Below are 5,000 nucleotides of genomic sequence, written 5' to 3' on the forward strand. Positions count from 1 at the left end.
GTCGGTGTGTGTGTGTGTTGTGTGTGTGTGTTGTCGGTGTGTGTGTGTGTGTTGTCGGTGTGTGTGTGTGTGTGTGTGTGTTGTCGGTGTGTGTGTGTGTGTTGTCGGTGTGTGTGTGTGTGTGTTGTGTGTGTGTGTGTTTTGTCGGTGTGTGTGTGTGTGTGTGTTGCCGGTGTGTGTGTGTTGTCGGTGTGTGTGTGTGTGTGTTGTCGGTGTGTGTGTGTGTGTGTGTGTTGTCGGTGTGTGTGTGTGTTGTCGGTGTGTGTGTGTTGTGTGTGTGTGTGTTGTCGATGTGTGTGTGTGTTGTCGGTGTGTGTGTGTGTGTGTGTGTGTGTGTGTTGTCGGTGTGTGTGTGTGTGTCGGTGTGTGTGTGTTGTCGGTGTGTGTGTGTGTTGTCGGTGTGTGTGTGTGTGTGTGTGTGTGTGTGTTGTCGGTGTGTGTGTGTGTTGTCGGTGTGTGTGTGTGTGTGTGTGTGTGTGTTGTCGTGTGTGTGTGTGTTGTCGGTGTGTGTGTGTGTGTGTGTTGTCGGTGTGTGTGTGTTGTCGGTGTGTGTGTGTGTGTTGTCGGTGTGTGTGTGTGTGTGTTGTCGGTGTGTGTGTGTGTGTGTGTGTGTTGTCAGTGTGTGTGTGTGTGTGTGTGTGTGTTGTCGGTGTGTGTGTGTGTGTGTGTGTGTTGTCGGTGTGTGTGTGTGTGTGTTGTCGGTGTGTGTGTGTTGTCGGTGTGTGTGTGTGTGTGTGTTGTCGGTGTGTTTGTGTGTGTGTGTTGTCGGTGTGTGTGTGTGTGTGTGTGTTGTCGGTGTGTGTGTGTGTGTTGTCGGTGTGTTTGTGTGTGTTGTCGGTGTGTGTGTGTGTGTGTTGTCGGTGTGTGTGTGTGTAGTCGGTGTGTGTGTGTGTGTGTGTGTGTGTGTTGTCGGTGTGTGTGTGTTGTCGGTGTGTGTGTGTGTGTGTGTGTTGTCGGTGTGTGTGTGTGTTGTAGGTGTGTGTGTTGTGTGTGTGTGTGTGTGTTGTGTGTGTGTGTTGTCGGTGTGTGTGTGTGTGTTGTCGGTGTGTGTGTGTGTTGTCGGTGTGTGTGTGTGTGTTGTGTGTGTGTGTGTTGTCGTTGTGTGTGTGTGTGTGTTGTCGGTGTGTGTGTGTGTTGTCGGTGTGTGTGTGTGTGTTGTCGGTGTGTGTGTGTGTGTGTGTTGTCGGTGTGTGTGTGTGTGTGTTGTGTGTGTGTGTGTTGTAGGTGTGTGTGTGTGTCTGTTGTCGGTGTGTGTGTGTTGTCAGTGTGTGTGTGTGTGTGTGTTGTCGGTGTGTGTGTGTGTGTGTGTTGTCGGTGTGTGTGTGTGTGTGTGTTGCCGGTGTGTGTGTGTGTGTTGTCGGTGTGTGTGTGTGTGTGTTGTCGATGTGTGTGTGTGTGTGTTGTCGGTGTGTGTGTGTGTGTGTGTTGTCAGTGTGTGTGTGTGTGTTGTCGGTGTGTGTGTGTGTGTGTTGTCGGTGTGTGTGTGTGTAGTCGGTGTGTGTGTGTGTGTGTGTGTGTGTGTTGTCGGTGTGTGTGTGTGTGTGTGTGTTGTCGGTGTGTGTGTTGTCGGTGTGTGTGTGTGTTGTCGGTGTGTGTGTGTTGTGTGTGTGTGTGTTGTCGGTGTGTGTGTGTGTTGTCGGTGTGTGTGTGTGTGTGTGTGTGTGTGTTGTCGGTGTGTGTGTGTTGTCGGTGTGTGTGTGTTGTCGGTGTGTGTGTGTGTTGTCGGTGTGTGTGTGTTGTGTGTGTGTGTGTGTTGTCGGTGTGTGTGTGTGTTGTCGGTGTGTGTGTGTTGTGTGTGTGTGTGTTGTCAGTGTGTGTGTGTGTTGTCGGTGTGTGTGTGTGTGTGTGTGTTGTCGGTGTGTGTGTGTTGTCGGTGTGTGTGTGTGTGTTGTCGGTGTGTGTGTGTGTGTGTTGTCGGTGTGTGTGTGTGTGTGTGTGTGTGTTGTCAGTGTGTGTGTGTGTGTGTGTGTGTTGTCGGTGTGTGTGTGTGTGTGTGTGTGTTGTCGGTGTGTGTGTGTGTGTGTTGTCGGTGTGTGTGTGTTGTCGGTGTGTGTGTGTGTGTGTTGTCGGTGTGTTTGTGTGTGTGTGTTGTCGGTGTGTGTGTGTGTGTGTGTGTTGTCGGTGTGTGTGTGTGTTGTGTGTGTGTGTGTTGTCGGTGTGTGTGTGTGTGTGTTGTCGGTGTGTGTGTGTGTGTGTGTGTGTGTTGTCGGTGTGTGTGTGTGTGTTGTCGGTGTGTGTGTGTGTTGTGTGTGTGTGTGTTTTGTCGGTGTGTGTGTGTGTGTGTTGCCGGTGTGTGTGTGTTGTCGGTGTGTGTGTGTGTGTGTTGTCGGTGTGTGTGTGTGTGTGTGTGTTGTCGGTGTGTGTGTGTGTGTTGTCGGTGTGTTTGTGTGTGTTGTCGGTGTGTGTGTGTGTGTGTTGTCGGTGTGTGTGTGTGTAGTCGGTGTGTGTGTGTGTGTGTGTGTGTTGTCGGTGTGTGTGTGTTGTCGTGTGTGTGTGTGTGTGTGTGTGTTGTCGGTGTGTGTGTGTGTTGTAGGTGTGTGTGTTGTGTGTGTGTGTGTGTTGTGTGTGTGTGTTGTCGGTGTGTGTGTGTGTGTTGTCGGTGTGTGTGTGTGTTGTCGGTGTGTGTGTGTGTGTTGTGTGTGTGTGTGTTGTCGTTGTGTGTGTGTGTGTGTGTTGTCGGTGTGTGTGTGTGTTGTCGGTGTGTGTGTGTGTGTTGTCGGTGTGTGTGTGTGTGTGTGTTGTCGGTGTGTGTGTGTGTGTGTTGTGTGTGTGTGTGTTGTAGGTGTGTGTGTGTGTCTGTTGTCGGTGTGTGTGTGTTGTCAGTGTGTGTGTGTGTGTGTGTGTGTGTGTGTGTTTCGGTGTGTGTGTGTGTGTGTGTTGTCGGTGTGTGTGTGTGTGTGTGTTGCCGGTGTGTGTGTGTGTGTTGTCGGTGTGTGTGTGTGTGTGTTGTCGATGTGTGTGTGTGTGTGTTGTCGGTGTGTGTGTGTGTGTTGTCAGTGTGTGTGTGTGTGTTGTCGGTGTGTGTGTGTGTGTGTTGTCGGTGTGTGTGTGTGTAGTCGGTGTGTGTGTGTGTGTGTGTGTGTGTGTTGTCGGTGTGTGTGTGTGTGTTGTCGGTGTGTGTGTGTGTTGTCGGTGTGTGTGTGTGTTGTCGGTGTGTGTGTGTTGTGTGTGTGTGTGTTGTCGGTGTGTGTGTGTGTTGTCGGTGTGTGTGTGTGTGTGTGTGTGTGTGTGTTGTCGGTGTGTGTGTGTTGTCGGTGTGTGTGTGTTGTCGGTGTGTGTGTGTGTTGTCGGTGTGTGTGTGTTGTGTGTGTGTGTGTGTTGTCGGTGTGTGTGTGTGTTGTCGGTGTGTGTGTGTTGTGTGTGTGTGTGTTGTCAGTGTGTGTGTGTGTTGTCGGTGTGTGTGTGTGTGTGTGTGTTGTCGGTGTGTGTGTGTTGTCGGTGTGTGTGTGTGTGTTGTCGGTGTGTGTGTGTGTGTTGTCGGTGTGTGTGTGTGTGTATGTGTGTTGTCAGTGTGTGTGTGTGTGTGTGTGTGTGTTGTCGGTGTGTGTGTGTGTGTGTGTGTGTTGTCGGTGTGTGTGTGTGTGTGTTGTCGGTGTGTGTGTGTTGTCGGTGTGTGTGTGTGTGTGTGTTGTCGGTGTGTTTGTGTGTGTGTGTTGTCGGTGTGTGTGTGTGTGTGTTGTCGGTGTGTGTGTGTGTGTGTGTGTGTGTGTTGTCGGTGTGTGTGTGTGTGTTGTCGGTGTGTGTGTGTGTGTGTGTGTGTTGTCGGTGTGTGTGTGTGTGTTGTCGGTGTGTGTGTGTGTGTGTTGTGTGTGTGTGTGTTTTGTCGGTGTGTGTGTGTGTGTGTGTTGCCGGTGTGTGTGTGTTGTCGGTGTGTGTGTGTGTGTGTTGTCGGTGTGTGTGTGTGTGTGTGTGTTGTCGGTGTGTGTGTGTGTGTTGTCGGTGTGTTTGTGTGTGTTGTCGGTGTGTGTGTGTGTGTGTTGTCGGTGTGTGTGTGTGTAGTCGGTGTGTGTGTGTGTGTGTGTGTGTTGTCGGTGTGTGTGTGTTGTCGGTGTGTGTGTGTGTGTGTTGTCGGTGTGTGTGTGTGTTGTAGGTGTGTGTGTGTGTGTGTGTGTGTTGTGTGTGTGTGTTGTCGGTGTGTGTGTGTGTGTTGTCGGTGTGTGTGTGTGTGTGTGTGTTGTCGGTGTGTGTGTGTGTGTTGTCGGTGTGTTTGTGTGTGTTGTCGGTGTGTGTGTGTGTGTGTTGTCGGTGTGTGTGTGTGTAGTCGGTGTGTGTGTGTGTGTGTGTGTGTGTGTGTTGTCGGTGTGTGTGTGTTGTCGGTGTGTGTGTGTGTGTGTGTGTTGTCGGTGTGTGTGTGTGTTGTAGGTGTGTGTGTGTGTGTGTGTGTGTGTGTTGTGTGTGTGTGTTGTCGGTGTGTGTGTGTGTGTTGTCGGTGTGTGTGTGTGTTGTCGGTGTGTGTGTGTGTGTTGTGTGTGTGTGTGTTGTCGTTGTGTGTGTGTGTGTGTTGTCGGTGTGTGTGTGTGTTGTCGGTGTGTGTGTGTGTGTTGTCGGTGTGTGTGTGTGTGTGTGTTGTCGGTGTGTGTGTGTGTGTGTTGTGTGTGTGTGTGTTGTAGGTGTGTGTGTGTGTCTGTTGTCGGTGTGTGTGTGTTGTCAGTGTGTGTGTGTGTGTGTGTGTTGTCGGTGTGTGTGTGTGTGTGTGTTGTCGGTGTGTGTGTGTGTGTGTGTTGCCGGTGTGTGTGTGTGTGTTGTCGGTGTGTGTGTGTGTGTGTTGTCGATGTGTGTGTGTGTGTGTTGTCGGTGTGTGTGTGTGTGTGTGTTGTCAGTGTGTGTGTGTGTGTTGTCGGTGTGTGTGTGTGTGTGTTGTCGGTGTGTGTGTGTGTAGTCGGTGTGTGTGTGTGTGTGTGTGTGTGTGTTGTCGGTGTGTGTGTGTGTGTGTGTGTTGTCGGTGTGTGTGTTGTCGGTGTGTGTGTGTGTTGTCGGTGTGTGTGTGTTGTGTGTGTGTG

The sequence above is a fragment of the Salmo salar genome, chromosome 23 (genome assembly GCF_965601325.2).
Source record: "Salmo salar chromosome 23, fSalSal1, whole genome shotgun sequence".
In the NCBI taxonomy this organism is placed as follows: domain Eukaryota; kingdom Metazoa; phylum Chordata; class Actinopteri; order Salmoniformes; family Salmonidae; genus Salmo; species Salmo salar.